A 15,044-nucleotide genomic window follows, 5' to 3' on the forward strand; every position below is an offset into this window, starting at 1 on the left:
CCCAAAGTGCTGGAATTACAGGTGTGAGAAAACATAAATGAAAATTGCAGTAAAGTAAACAAAGCAAAAGTGACAATAAGGAGTTGAAGGCAGCTGAGAGTTGAAAGTGTCCTGCAAAAGTCTCAAACTTTGACGTTTTACTCAGAGAACTCTCTAGAGCGCTGGTCTAAGGTCCAGACAGACATGGTATTATCTGACTTTCTGTTCCCAAATCCCATCTGATTACGTTGCGGCCTCCGTTCTTTATCTGCTTCCCAGCCTATATGGGTTTAGTGAATGACTGGCTCCCTGAAAACCCATCAGTCCAGATAGTGCCTTTCAGGGGAACCTCTTTCCTCCCAGGCTTGCACAGTGTATTTCAGCTGGGATGCTTCCTGATGACTCCCTCTGGCTGGTTCTGCTACCTTCGCTCACTAACCTTTAGATACTCATTCATTATTAATGCAAAAGTGAGTGGTCATTGCCAAGTTGCAGTGGAAAGTCATACTTAACTTTCAATGCCACCTTCCTCTATTCCTGAAAGAGCCCTGTATAGCCATGAGATGCTATTAGAATTTAGACAGGATGTTACAAGCTGAGAGAATAGCAAAGGAAAAGCATTTGCCTGCCTTCCAACCTCTCATAGCAATGATTAGAACACATTAAGGATTCTTTTCATTCTAGTAAGTATTTTTCTAGGTTTGCTCGAAGACCTAAATCAAGTTAGGGTAGGTTTTCGTAAGTGCCCGTGGTTTGGGCTGAAACCGAAAACTGATTCAAATGATGCAACTATTATGAAAGTTTTTCTGTAATAAAGTAATCATAAAATTGAAATTACGAAATGACTAGTGTTCACTGCCTTTCCATTTTCCAAGTAATTATCTGACGCTTCTGGGGTTTAGCAGACTTTTTTGCTAAATTTTTATTAAGATAAAAAAAGAAACATTTGTAAATAGCACCAAAGGTAGGATGTATTAAAAAGATACAGAGATGCTCAAAAGGCACTGAAATAAACTCTGTTTAATTTCTACTGGGGTCTTGCAAGCTTTTGGACACCCGAGTCAAATATTAAAACAACATTAGGGATTTTTTCTTAAGTTCAGAAACCCCCATCATCTAAGCAAAACATTTAAATTCTATTTTGGCCTTTGTTAGAGTTGGAGCATCATCAAACAGTACTTTTTCTAATCTGACACTTTAGAGATTGGCAAATAATGACCATGAGCCACATTCAGCCCACTGTCTGTTTTTCTAAATACAGTTTTATTGGAGCACAACCACACCCATTTGTTTATGTCTTATCTGTGGCTGCTTTTCACACCTCAATGGCAGAGTTGAGTAGTTGCAACAGAGACCATATGGCCTGTGGAGCTGAAAATGTTTACTATCTGGCCCTTTACAGAAGAAGTTTGACAATGCCTGCTTTAAATAAAATATGCATTCTATTAGCTGGAGCTAGGCTTTTACAGATTATCAAAATATAACTAAATCCAATCCTTAACTTTCTGAGCTGCCATTACTCCCAAATATATTCCATTTGTGGCTGATAAAAACAATGTTTTTTTATTTTCTTTACCTCTCAAAAAATGCACTGAAGAAAACCTAACATATCAGAAGACCTGTCTATGGAAAAATAGGGGGAAAAGTCTCCTAAGAACAACCTCAGAGGGTTTTTAGAAGAGCAAACATTGCCCAATTTGTTCCCAACCAGTCCCACTTCTGTTGGTAAAATAAGCTCATAGCTTCAGTCATTACTCTTTGGGCCAGCAAGATCAAAGATGTGTTTATGTGAATGTGTCAGGGAAGGAGACACAAAGCAGAGGTTCTCCAGCATGGCTGCATATTGGAAGCACCTGTGAGATGAAGACAGTTCGAAAGCCAAGTCCCTCCCCAGACCAATTAAATCAGAGTATGTGGAAATGTGGCCAGGGCAGCAGAATGTTTTCAAATTCCCCAGGTGGTTCTCCGTTGCAAATAGAACTGAGAGTCGCTGGGTTCCAGTAAGGAAGGGTGCTATATGGAACAAGGACGTCACTTAAATTTGGGGGTTTTCCTTTCCACCTGTAAAATGAAATTAAGTTCTCTGAGGTCATTCCCGTCTGTGATTATAAGTGCAGTTCAATTGAATTAAGTTAATTTCCCCAAAAGAGGAAGCATGGAGCATTTTGACACCTTCTGTTATGAAGAAATATGTGGAATGGAAAGTGTTGAGAGCACGAATGGGTTCACTGCCGTGGGAACATGGGAAAGAAGGCTTGACGGTATTTCTGCTACTACTCTGTGGTTCAATACTTCAGAAAGAAGAGAAGCCGGAACTTCTCTGGGACCTGTGTCAGACGCATGCTGTTACTCCTGCTGGCCTTTGCAGGCACCTCCAGTTCTGGTGGTTCACTTTTAGTTAACAGACAATAACCGAACACATGGTCTGAGGCTCATACTGTGCAGAGAGAGGGTGAAGCTTCTCAAGGGTGAATATTTTCTCTAGAGGAAAACAATGGTGGGATAGATTCTGGTTCTGCTGCTTACCAGCTGTGAAAGATGGGATTTATTCATTCTCTCTAGACATCAGTTTTCTCATCTGCACAATAAGAGTAATAATCATCTCTCTATTCTGGGATCCTACAGAGGATTAAATAAAATAATGCATCAGAAGGCTGGGCAAAGTGTCCACCACAATGTAGGCTAAACAAAGGGTATATCATCATTACAATCATTTTCATTATTATTACTGTAATCATCATGATGTATTGGCAACACACAAGTGAATCAAAGGTAATGGCTACCAGTGATTTTCAATTTGTGGTTACAAATGACACCTAACAGGGCTGACTTTGTTAATATTTGAGGGGTTTTATAATAGTAAGATGGGAAGGTGTCTTTCTGTATAAAATACTTCAGACATTACGAGGGAGCCAGGCATGGTGGCTCCTGCCTGTAATCCCAGCACTTTGGGAGGCCAAGGCAGGTGGATCACTTGTGGTCAGGAGTTTGAGACCAGCCTGGCCAACATGGTGAAACCCCATCTCCAAAAACACAAAAATTAGCCAGGCGTGCTGGTGCGTGCCTGTAGTCCAAGCTACTGGGGAGGCTGAGGCAGAAGAATCATTTGAACCCAGGAGGCGGAGGTTGCAGTGAGCTGACATCATGCCACTGCACTCTGGCCTGGGTAAAGGAGTAAACTCCATCTCAAAACAAAACAACAACAACAGCAACAACAAGGCTAGCAAAGGGCAGCATGTATGACATGCAGGATGCACACTAACTCCCATTCCCTCCCCCACTGCAGAATGTACAGCATCGCATGTGCAGATGGTTATTACACAAGTATGCATCCATAAGCAATCTAGGGTGTATTTTGAATGCTTTTTAAGCTTCCTATGAATAGTAGCATATTAAATGGATACTGGTGAAACCTGGATTTTTGCTCAACATTATGTTTTTGAGATTTATCCATATCAACACACGCCATGCAAGCCCACAGGTTCTAACTGCTATATTCTATGTCACTTTATGATTTTGCCATGATTTATTTATCCTTTCTTATGTGGCTGAATATTTGAATCATTTCCATTATTCTGTATTACAAAAAAAGAAATGTTGCAATGTCCATTTTACATGTTTCCTTGCGTACAAGTGTGGGAGTCTCTTAGGGTGTTTACTGAGGAGCTTTATCACACAGAATACGCCCATCTTTAAATTCTCAGTCTCCTTTCCGGGCTCATTGTTATCTCCTGGATTTTGTAAGTATCGGTGTGCCCCACAGCTCAGTTCTTGCATCTCTTCTCTTCTCCACCTGCATTTAGGTAATACCACCCAGTTCCATGTCTTTAAATACCACCCAGGATTAGTATCTCCAGTCTGGACATACTTCCTGAAGTCTGGGTTCATACATCAACTTGCTTACTTAGTATCTTTGTAGATATCTAAAGGGACATATGACGGACATTGTAAATGCTCACCAATGGGGTTTCTCTTCCAGGCACACAGACTGCATTTCTCATCGCACTTTCACCAACATGGGAGAATGTGACTACTTCTTGTTGAAAAAAAATAAGAATGTACCACTTGTCTTTGGTTCCCTGGGAAATTGAGTCACAGATTTGGTATGGGAGGTTATTGGGCCAGCCCTTCAGGAATTCCCCTGTATGGGAGTTAGAGGTGGAGATCTGGGCAGAGGGAAGACTTGAACTGAACTGTGATTCATTTCCAGCAGAGCCTTAGCTGATCCCACAAGGGCCCTGGAGGTGAAATCGCATCTCAGAATTGTTCCAGATGGAGGCATGAGCTGTGTCTTTGTCCTCCCATGTCAGCCATCATTAGAAGTGGGCTGCTTCTAGGAAGAGGACATTTCCTTGTGCTAGATGGCTTTCTTTATCTGAGAAATTTATGGGGAGGGATGTCCCAGGGAGCCACCCGACACTTCAACAACAGGGATAATAAATACCTCAGACCTCAGGGGGAGTTATGAGCAACACACCCCCACATCCACTGCACACTCCTAAGCTGAGGTGGTAAAAAAGAGCCTGCTCAGTTTTCAATCTTGTGCTTCGTTCAGCAATGAGTGTGAAGACCATGAACGGCCCTCATCTCAAATCCTTCAAGAGCTTAAGTCATCTGAACCTGCATCACTTCTCCAACCTCACCTTGAACCATTCATACTTATCGTTCTCCAGTATAGAATGACCCCCCACTCCGCTCAGCTATTCACTAATTCCCTCACTTCTTTCAAGGCACTGCTCAGATGTCATCTCATTGTTATGAGCCCTTCTCTGATCACCATCTATTTCAAAAAATATATGTGAATAAATTTATTTTTTAAATTATTTTCCAGAGCATTCATGTCATCATAAGACACATTACAAATTTATTTTTAAACAAATAAAAGACTAGCCCCATCTAAGCATAACTGTCTGCACTTCTCACCTGCTGCAACTGGAATAGCCACTGCATTCAATAAATGTTTGTTGAATAAATGAATTGAATATAGTAGGCATTAGTGTTAATGGTTTGGGGATTCTTTTGAATTTTCTATTAAAATATGTTATTTGCATATAATAGCAACTTTATCTATTACTTAAATGTTTAAAGTTTTCATTTCTTTCTTTTTTTTTTTCTTTTCATATTGCAATGGCTAGGACCATTCTTGAGGATTGTTTTTACCACAAAAAAAGAGATAAATTTTATCAAGTTATTTTTCTGCATGAATGGAAATGGTGATGCAACTAATAATTAATGGAGTTTCCGATGTCTAACCATACTTAGGTCTCTGTGATAACCTTCCTAATCTTTGAAATCTATGTCAAAATGCAGAGCTCAAAAGATATAGACCACAGATTCTGATGGCAATAAGACCTTCTGATCACAGAGAGAGCTGTTTTTCTATGAGAGACTATTCCACGGACAGAGGTGATGCTTTTGAAGCATAACCAGGCAAAGTCAATGCCTTCAGGAGCCAGACAGATGCTGTGAATCAGGGAAACAGACTGAGGGTGGAGATGGGCACACAGGAGATGCAAAATACCACGGTGAAATAACACGGTGCTCCAAAGAGAAGACGTTTGGAATGCCTGCGGGGATGGACAGCCAGGCCATATGAAAGAGGACTTCACAGATGGAGAGGGTTTCCACAGGCAGTGACGCTCATGGTACAAAGCAGAAGATTCTCCCAAAATAAAGACCAGGGTGAACAAAAGCACTCAACTGGGAATAAACTGTGATGAACAAGTTGAAGCTGGATTATTCCAAAAATCATCTGGCTGTGGCCAGGATCAGGACTCCACCACCACCCCCGGCCCCCGCCCCCACCCAGTGTGTCCAGGTTCTGTGGTCACCGTCATAGAGCCAAGGGCATTTCTCTAGTGCATACAGAAGCCTGGTTCCAGCACCCTGCGTCAGGACCACATTCCTGGGCGGAGACTCGGGCAGATCTGTGGGCTGGGACTCAGGAGTGGTGGGCCCTGGGGGCCTGGAGAAACACCAAAGCGAGCTGAGTGCGCGCGCGGAGTGCACACCTGCGGTGACGCCCGGCCGGCCTGGCCTCACCTGCCCGGAAGGCGCTGCGGGCGGAGAGGGCGCATCTGCGCGGCCCCACGGAGCCCGGCTCTGCGCGCCGCTGATTAGCATGCAGGGCCCCCGTGGCCAGGCGCGCAGCTGGACGGCAGCTTCCCCCCGGCCTTTGAAAAAGCCTCTCTCACAGCTGGAGAGAAAAGAGCCCCCGCGCCACTGGCCGGCCATTGTGAGCGGCAAAGAGCCCTTCTTTGGGCGGAAGCAGAAGTTGGCCCAGCTGTCGAGCATTTGAAATGTAAAAGGCCGAGGCGCGCGGGAGGGGAGGCGACAGAGGCCGCCGGCAGAGGAAATGCAAGCTGCCCCGGGGGTGAGGAAACCGTGGGCTGAGAAGTTCACTTTGAGCAATCAATAAGGCTTTCAGAGACCAGGACAGAAAAAAACAGTTCCGGAGAGAGGGCAGCGAGAGCGGCCAGCCCCAGCCGCGCTCCTGCAGCCGGGCTGCGCCTGCCACTCGCAGGCCTGCAGCCCATCCCAGGACGCAAGGAGCGGCTGGGCTAGCCCAGAAGTCTAGGGCTGACCGGGGTGAACTGAGAGATGGACTCATTGCGAGTGCCTGGCTGTTCCATATACCCCACTCCACCTCTTGCCCACAGTGACCTCCTCCCTAGGGCGCGTGAAGCCCTTGCACCCCGCGCTTAGTCTCCAGCCCACGCTGCTCTGTGACACGGCTGGGGTCTCCACCTCACTCTCTGTGTCAGGGTATGCACTTCCTTCTCCCTTTGGGTCCCCTTGCTCTCTGAACAGTCCTTAAAAGCAAGCTCAGTCCCCTCCTGCCGCTCTTGCTGAGTCCCAGCCTCAAGGCTCCACGTAGAGTCAGGCAACCCCTGCTGGTCTGTATTTCTGTTGACTTTTGACAAGCCTCCACCATGGCTCCTATCACTAATCAACTGTGTGTCCACCACCCAGCCTTCCTCAGACCTTGTGCCGTCTGCTAGGAATCCGCACGCCACCACCCTGACCTTAGGGAGTTGGCAGAGGAGGGCAAATGCAACTATCTGGTGACCTAATCGAGGCAGGGGCCACCCAGGGCAGTCTCCTTAGGACAGTGGAGAAAAGAGAAATGCAACTGTTTACTGCCTGGCTGCAGCACCCTGCGCCGTATCCTTTCAGGATGCCTGTTAACACCCCTGGCTTACCTGCAGTAGACAATTCACCGTATTGTTCCTTCTAGACTGCAATATGGGGCATGTCATTTTTGTGTCTGACACTCCCTTTAAACCTGCTTGGTGGGCTAGTTCTTCCTTTTGTCCCTAGATGAAATTTAAGGTAGGCTTCAATACTTTTTTGTTGTTGTTTTTTTGGACATGTAAAAAATCAGGTTACTTGATATCACAAAAACAATATAGCAGATACGTAACAGTTCATTCCCATGTATTAATCCAACCTGAAAACTTGATCGAAGCTGAGACTTCTTTCTCCAACTACACCTGAAGCCTTGGTTGGCTTCTTCAGCCCCTCTCTGCCTAGGGCTGCTAAGGTCCTCTGCTCTGCTATGACTGTAATACCTGACTCCACCAGAACTGGGATTTGGAACACTAGGGAGTTGAGAGTTCTTACTTGACAACTTCCGTGCTCAGTGGGCATCCACACACGGGGCAGCAGGTGTGTAAAGGGACTCTTCCTCTCTTGGGATGCTTTTGTGGGGTCTCCCAGTCTCCCCTTACCACGGAGGGTGAACACTCGCAGTTCCCTTGATGTGGGAATGCAGCTTTTGTGTATCAATCAGAATCCAGACTGGAAAGCAGAAACATACTGGTTATCTTAACAGAGAGAATTGAATTTAGGGAAGGGGTTAGACAGGCATAGCAAGAAATGACCTGCTCGAAGTCTGGGGGAACAAAGGAAAGAAGTTGTGTTGGGAGAATCTGGGAGCTGAGAGGAGCCTCACAGAGCCAAGCCCCACAGGAATGGAATGTGTGCTGCTGCTGGTGCTGATAGTTCTAGGATCTGGAGAAGTCAGGGAGCTGGGACTCAGCTTCTGATGTGGGAGTGCTATTGAGGAGGGAGAATGGTTATAGAAATGTTCAAAAACCCAGACACTGAACTGAAATCCGACTCAAGAAGCACTACAGGGCAAGCGGTATTGCTCGGATGCTGCTGGCATAAGCAGTGTGCAAAGAGAAGGGTGGTGTCCCCTTTCCCTCCTCCAGCCTTACCGTTTCCCTTAGTAGCACATGGGCAGAACTGATCAGGGAGCCCTGGCAAAGGGGAAAGCCTTCCCACCGTCACAAGGCTAAGCAGTGAAGGTTGAGTTTGGAGCTGAGAAACTAGCTTAATAATCAGAGCACCATGCCTGGTGGTCACTTATTTCCTTCCTCAGAACCTTGGCATCTGGGTATGCTTTGATCAAGGTCTTCTTGCCCTAGTAAGGGTCTCTCTTTGACGGGAGTTACTCTAGCACACTTTTGCTCCCGTGTTCATGGCTCACGTCTGTTCCGCGGGGAAAAATCCCACGTGCTTCCTCAAAGGTCAGCCTCCTCCACTCAGCGGTCCCACGGCTGCCTCCCACTTCTCACCCTCCCAGTATTTGCGGAGGGAGCCAGACGTGACTTCACTGTGTCCACCAAAATACACCCGCAATATCTGGCTCGTGAGTGATTTCTTTAAAGTGCCTTTTCTTTGACTGGGGATGACAAGGGAGAGCATCTTCATTCTTTGTAGTTCATCAAAACTCATCGGAGAAAAATCTGGCTGCAGCTCTGGCTTCCTTCAAACCTTTCATATCATCAGATGGGTGAAGGGTGATGAGCTGTGCAACTGGTCTTCTCTTCCTCTTTCTAAATCCAGCCTCAAGATCTTGCACCTCGTTGTGGAGTAAGACATCTGTCGATTTGTTAGTTCCTCAACTGAAATTTCCATTTTATCATTTTGTTAAATTTTAATTAATAAATTCCAAGTTAGAGGAAAATATTACACGTCTTACAAAAATGCTATTTATACCTTCACTTCCTTACCATGTATGAAGCTTTATCAAGATAACAAAAAGGAAAAGACATCATCGTCTCCCATGGTGTTTTTGTGACCTAAAGGGAAAGTAGAAATACAAAGAAATCATTAGAATGCAGGATGCGCAAAGTTAGGGGGAGCTATGTGGAAGAATGCACAGATGAAGGAACTTTGGAGTCAGGTTTTAAACAAAAAATTTGCTGGCTAGAGAAAGAGCTACAGGGAGCTAGAGAAAGAGCTATGTCCGTCCCTGTCTTTCCAGGCAGGGGTGGGAGTACTTACAATGCCTTGGGGCTGTAAAATAGAAGATGTCAAAGGCAAAGAAGAAATATGACAGTGATTCCACTGCACTCGGTCATATATACCAAGCAGCTTGCTTGGGTTTTGGAGGCAATGATGAATTAAAATCAAGTCTTGATGACTCACTGGGTGTGATAATTGAGGGGCAAAAAAAGTCAAATAAATCACGAAAATATTTTATATCACAAAATTGGCTTTATAGCCTTGCCAATGGCTGGATATTAGGGAGATTGGAAGGCTGGTGATAAGAAGATGTCCCAGATGATGGGTCTGTGATGCCTGTGGGGCCTGTGGGTGGAGACATTCAGCATCAGTGCGATAAGTCCAGAAGTCCGGTGAGAGCCCAGGCTGAAAGGAGAGCTGGACACATTGCCTCACCGCTTTCAGTTTGCTTTGCTCTCCATCTCATGACACAAAGCCATGAAAAAATGGGTATTCGAATATGACTTTTGAAACCACTGATACATAAAATAGACACATCTCTTATGTGCATGCTCATTTGAAATAAAGCTGCATAGGTGATAGATAAATCTTAGAATATTTGGTCCAAGTGAATATTTAAGAGACCACTGAGGAAGACTGATTATTTCTAAAGACATTTCACCTCTCCCCACCCCAAGCAACACCTTATTTACAGCCACACAAAAATGCATTCAAAATCCAAATTTTGTTGCAACACAGTGCCATCTAGTGTTCAATCCGACTAATACCAAGAGACAATTCCCCAGGGATGCACTGAAGCTCATTCGGACTGACAACCTGACCCGGGTGTTAAAGGACAAGTTTTACATGAAGAGCAAAGTCTCATTGTCTAGTCTTCCTTCTAGTGGGTGGTAATGCTCTGTACGTGTTTAGACATAAAGAAGCACATGTGTTCATCAAGTTCGATTCGGAAGTCGTGCTTTTAAACTACAGCCATGCACCTTCCTCATCTGATGAAAGTCTTCCTGGCATATTTGCTTTTGAATAAGATTTTTAGTTAATTATAATATAATTATTAGAATTTGGATTATCCATTTTAATTATAGTCATTAAAATTTTATGTAAATATAATTACCCCAAATATTATGTTGGCTTGAAATTGCAAGATTGGTTTGCAGATAGTTGTATTCTCAACTGCTAGACTCAGAAGGGCAGAGGCAAGAAACGTACCTATTTGTCTTAGCGGATTTTCACATCTGGAACAGCATTGCAAAAGTGTGTAGCTTGGTGTGGGAGCCTTCCCCAGGACGAGGGTAACCTGTGTTCTTGCCCCAGTGTTGTCATTAACCTGCCATATGACCTACAGCAAGACACTTAAGCCTGTGAGCCGTGTCTGTAACTTAGGAATAAAACAGGGTGATCTTTCTCACGTGCTTACCATAAACTCGATGATATGCTTCCTTTTTTATTTTGTCAATCTTCACTACTTCACTTTGCTATACATGTTATGTTCCTTGTTTTATAAATGAAGAAATTAAATTCAGAGAGGAGAAAGTGAATATGCAGGCGGTCAGCTTGTCCGTGGCAGACCTGGTGGGGTGAGCCAGGGTGACCTGTGTCCAAGGGGACCCTGTCTTTGTATGCATCGCAGATATCATATACATCGCATCATTTAAATTCGAGGTACAGTAAAGCATCATTCAGTAGAGCCTGAAAGTTTCTTCACAGAAGCAAATGTTAAGAGGATTTCATAGATCTACCCCTATCTATGTCTATTTCTGTATCTCTATCTGCCTCTATTTCTATTGATTATCATTTACCAAGCTAGGCATCTACCTATGTACGTATTATCTCTGCCCACATTCATCTATCTATTCGTCTATAAGCTATATCTGTATTATATAGCTATCGATCTGTTTATCTGCTTATCTATCCATCTATCTATCATCTACCTATCCCCAAGAAGCAATTGGTTCAAGGAAAAACATGTTATTAATAGTGATGCCAACATTAGATGATTTGGGTTTGGCAGTCTCCGCAAAGGAATGCTAATCTTAAGAACTTTATTTAAATACCCCATTTCATGTTTCAGCTCATGGCAACCTTACAGTTTAGATATTGATATTTACTACTGTCCAGATAAAAGGCTGATAATACCTGCTTTCTAACTTTCCTGTGATAGAATTCTGTCTGGAATTAAAATGAAATCAAGCTGTTATTCTTCAAGACCTCACGTTAGTAAAGGTTTTTATGAGTTTGTACTACCCAACTTTTGTGACTGTGAGGGGAGTGGATTTTCTCATGTGCTGCTGGTGTGGGTGTAAATGGGGCAGCCTGAGAGTAGAAATCTGACATTATTGTTCATGTCTGCAAATCTGCATCCCCTGTCTCAACAGTCTGACTTTTTATTCTACAATTTTTTTCTACTCATGCAAGTACAAATACTTGTATTCACTGCATTATTTATTGCAGTATTTAAAATACTAACTTTGAAGACAACGCGATTGCCCAGCCAAAGAATAATATTAAATAATGTAGAGTCCATCCATATAACACCATGCAATCTATGTAACTGTTACAAAATTATGCTATATTTGTGTGTACTGTCATATAAGGAGATCTAAGACATAATCTTCAGTGAAAAACTGCAAGTTGCAAACCTATGTATTGAAAGCATATGTGCATGTGTGTTAACCACATTTACAGAGTGGTTATTATGTTCCAGACATTGGTCATAGAAGTTTACAAATATTAACTCATTTAATTATCATAATAGCACTATGAAGAAGGAGCCATCATTAATCCTCTAGATAAGGAAACTGTGACGTGGAAATGTTAAATAACTTGCCAAATGTACCTCTCTCTCTCTCTCTTTCTCTCTCTCTCTTTGTCCCTCTCCCTGTCCCTCTTCCTACCTCTGTCTCTACTTCCACATTCGCGTATGCAATGGTGTCTACATAGGTAGCAACCTTTTTTCTTTTCTTTTCTTTTTTGAAATGGAGTTTTGTTCTTGTTGCCCAGGCTGAAGTGCAATGGCATGATCTCGGCTCACCATAATCTCTGCCTCCCGGGTTCAAGCAATTCTCCTGCCTCAGCCTCCCAAGTAGCTGGGATTACAGGCATGCGCCACCATGCCTAGCTAATTTTTGTATTTTTAGTAGAGATGGGGTTTCTCCATGTTGGTCAGGCTGGTCTTGAACTCCCAACCTCAGGTGATCCTGCTGCCTCAGCCTCCCAAAGTGCTGGGATTACAGACGTGAGCCACCATGCCTGGCCTCGAAGGTAGCAACCTTTTAGTCAGTTAACTAGTTAACCTAGGAGAGTGAGATGAATTGAGATGGAAGGAAACATTTATTCCTCTATATATCTGGAAGTTGCTTATTTCAGATATATAAACAAATGAGTGTCATCTTCCCTCTCTGGTGTGGGATACTGGGTCTGTACTGAGCAACTTTCCCAGGTCCTTCAGCAGATCTGAGGCAGCTTGTGAAGGTGGAGGTTGTGTACCCCTCCCAAAATCTGGACTAGAAACAAAAGCAGTCGGCATTTGAAACCTTCCAGACAGCATGCCAACTTTGCCATCTGCTCGCCCAGTAGACAACGTGCGTAGGTCTTCCTTCCAATACTAGATCAGAACCCTGAGCTCTTCCAGAGCTTTCTTTCAACTACCTTCTCTGTTGTGTGTATCAAAAGCTAGACTTGGACAAGGAGATTTTAAGAAAACTAACCCCAGTCACTAGTTCTCCAATCATTCAGAGCTGTGAGAATGATTTGGAAAGTTTTTCTAAAAAATAAAATAAAATACACATTCCCATGTTCAATCTTCCATTCAAATTCAGTTAAATTAAGATAAGACTCCAGAATCAATATTTTTGGAACATTTCCCAGGTGACACTGAAGGGCAGTCAAGTTTAAGAACCAAATGATCCTGTGAACTACATGATGTGTAGGAAGGTTCTAGTTCAAAGAAACTGGCTTTTTACAAAAGACATAAGGGGCCTATGAGGTCTATGGGGTCTATCTGAAGGAAGAGAAATAACCATGACATGGAGATACATAGAACAACTCCCAGATCCCTAACCAAATGGCCTGGCAGAAGAGCAGGATGTAGGGTCCCATCAAAGCAGGCTAGGGAGCGAAACAAAGTCGGGACAGTAGGCAACAATTCAAGCTTCACATAAAGGGTAACCATAACTGGTAAAGTGAAGGTTACTTCGGACCCAGCGCTTACCTCCAGTGAGATGAGAATCAGTGCATGGGCGTTTTGACTCACTGTAGGACGCTGTGGTTTAGGATCCCTTTGTCCAAATTTAGGAAGATGGATGTCGAACTGGGGAAAGAGATCTTTCTTTTCCTTGCTCTGATTCTTCTGGGTAAAGACCAAGACTTTGAGTATTTCTCACATCTTTTTCGTTCTGTTGCCTAGGGACAGGATCATGGCTCTTTGCAACCTTGACCTCCTGGGCTCAAGTGATCCTCTCAGCTCAGCTTGCAGAGTAGTTAGGACTAAGGCATGCACCAACACATCTGGCTAATTATTTTTCTTAATTTATTGTAGAGATGGGGGTTATTACTATGTTGCCCGGGCTGGTTTTGAATTCCTGGGCTCGAGGGATCTGCCCACCTTGGCCCCCCAAAGTGCTGGGATTATGGGTGTGAGCCACCGTGCTGGCCTCCCAGCATCTTTCCTCTCACATAGGAGCCTAAGATTAGCTGGAACAAGACTTTGTCTGTGTGAAAGAGATCCATACTGATTCTCTGGAATTCTTCTACAGTCGATTGTTGGATTTCTTGCCCTGCCAATGGCTAACATCCAACCAGGCCACTGGGTGAACCGCTCTGTGGTGGGCAGGAAGTAAGATGGGTGCAGAAATTATCAACTCTTCTTTATCTTGCCTGTCTCATGGTAGAAGTAAGGAACTGATCCCCCTATCAGTGCCCTTTCTGCATATTCAATTTGGCAGGAACTCAATTATGTTTCTTTCTGATCCCTAACCTTAGAAAGAAGTGCCAAGGAGCTAAAAAATAAAAATAAAAATAAAATCAACAACTCACCTCCAAGACAAAAGGGATTACTATGCACAGGTCCTATGTCTAAATGAGGTTGCTGAGGTGTTGCCCATATGAAAGGAAGTTTCCAACTCCACCCCTACACCATGCCTGCTCTTTCCCATCATTTCTTCTGTCCAATAAACCCTTAATTCATACCAAATCATGAATGTCATTCTTCTCATTGCTTTACTCTCCAAATCAGTTGATCACCAAGCCCCATCAACTGTTCTCCCTTCAGCTCTGCTGTAACATGCCCTTCATGTGCTCTATCTTCAAACTCAATGCCTATTTAAAGCTGTTGACAGCACGCCACAGAAGGTTCCCGTCCTTGTCCTCAGACGTAATGCATGGTTCCACCAATGCTATGGAACGTAGACATTTTTGATACAGTCTATTATAGTCTTCTTCTGTAAGAAAAGCGTAGTTATTTCATAACAGAGCTCCCTTGCCTTCAAGTCTCCCTCATCCAAACTCAGTAGTGTAGCAAGCAGAATAATGTTTCTAAAATGCGAACCCTATCTTGCAAATCCCGTGTTTAAAAAGCCTTCAAGATGGCATATTTCTTCAGCAGTAGCTTTCAAACTGTGCTCTACAAGGTTGTGGCAGTTTCCTGAAACATCTGAAGAAGAGAGAAGGCACTGGGTTGAATTCTAAGACCCTGCCATAATCAGTCAGGTAGCTTTGCTGGTATCCGTTTTATGCATTTGGATTCTGGCTCAGATTTTATTTTGAAAGGGATCAACTTCTGTTTTTAAACCTGGTCTCCAGAAAAAAGGCAA

The 15,044-nt window shown here is 43.7% G+C and overlaps 1 long non-coding RNA gene across 2 annotated transcripts in view; it reads right to left on the bottom strand.

Annotated features, from left to right (window-relative positions):
• The window catches only part of LOC129397200 (uncharacterized), a 28,548-nt gene that overhangs the window by 12,280 nt on the left and 1,224 nt on the right, over window positions 1-15,044 (bottom strand). The window contains exons 2-3 of one of the 2 annotated variants that reach the window (XR_008624436.1): window positions 13,445-15,027; window positions 9,000-9,068 (exon numbers count right to left, since the gene is read on the bottom strand). This is a non-coding gene — a long non-coding RNA (uncharacterized LOC129397200). The remainder of the gene's footprint in view (window positions 1-8,999; window positions 9,069-13,444; window positions 15,028-15,044) is intronic. The other variant, XR_008624435.1, reaches the window with a different exon arrangement.

This window comes from Pan paniscus, chromosome 12 (genome assembly GCF_029289425.2).
Source record: "Pan paniscus chromosome 12, NHGRI_mPanPan1-v2.0_pri, whole genome shotgun sequence".
NCBI classification, from domain to species: Eukaryota; Metazoa; Chordata; class Mammalia; order Primates; family Hominidae; genus Pan; species Pan paniscus.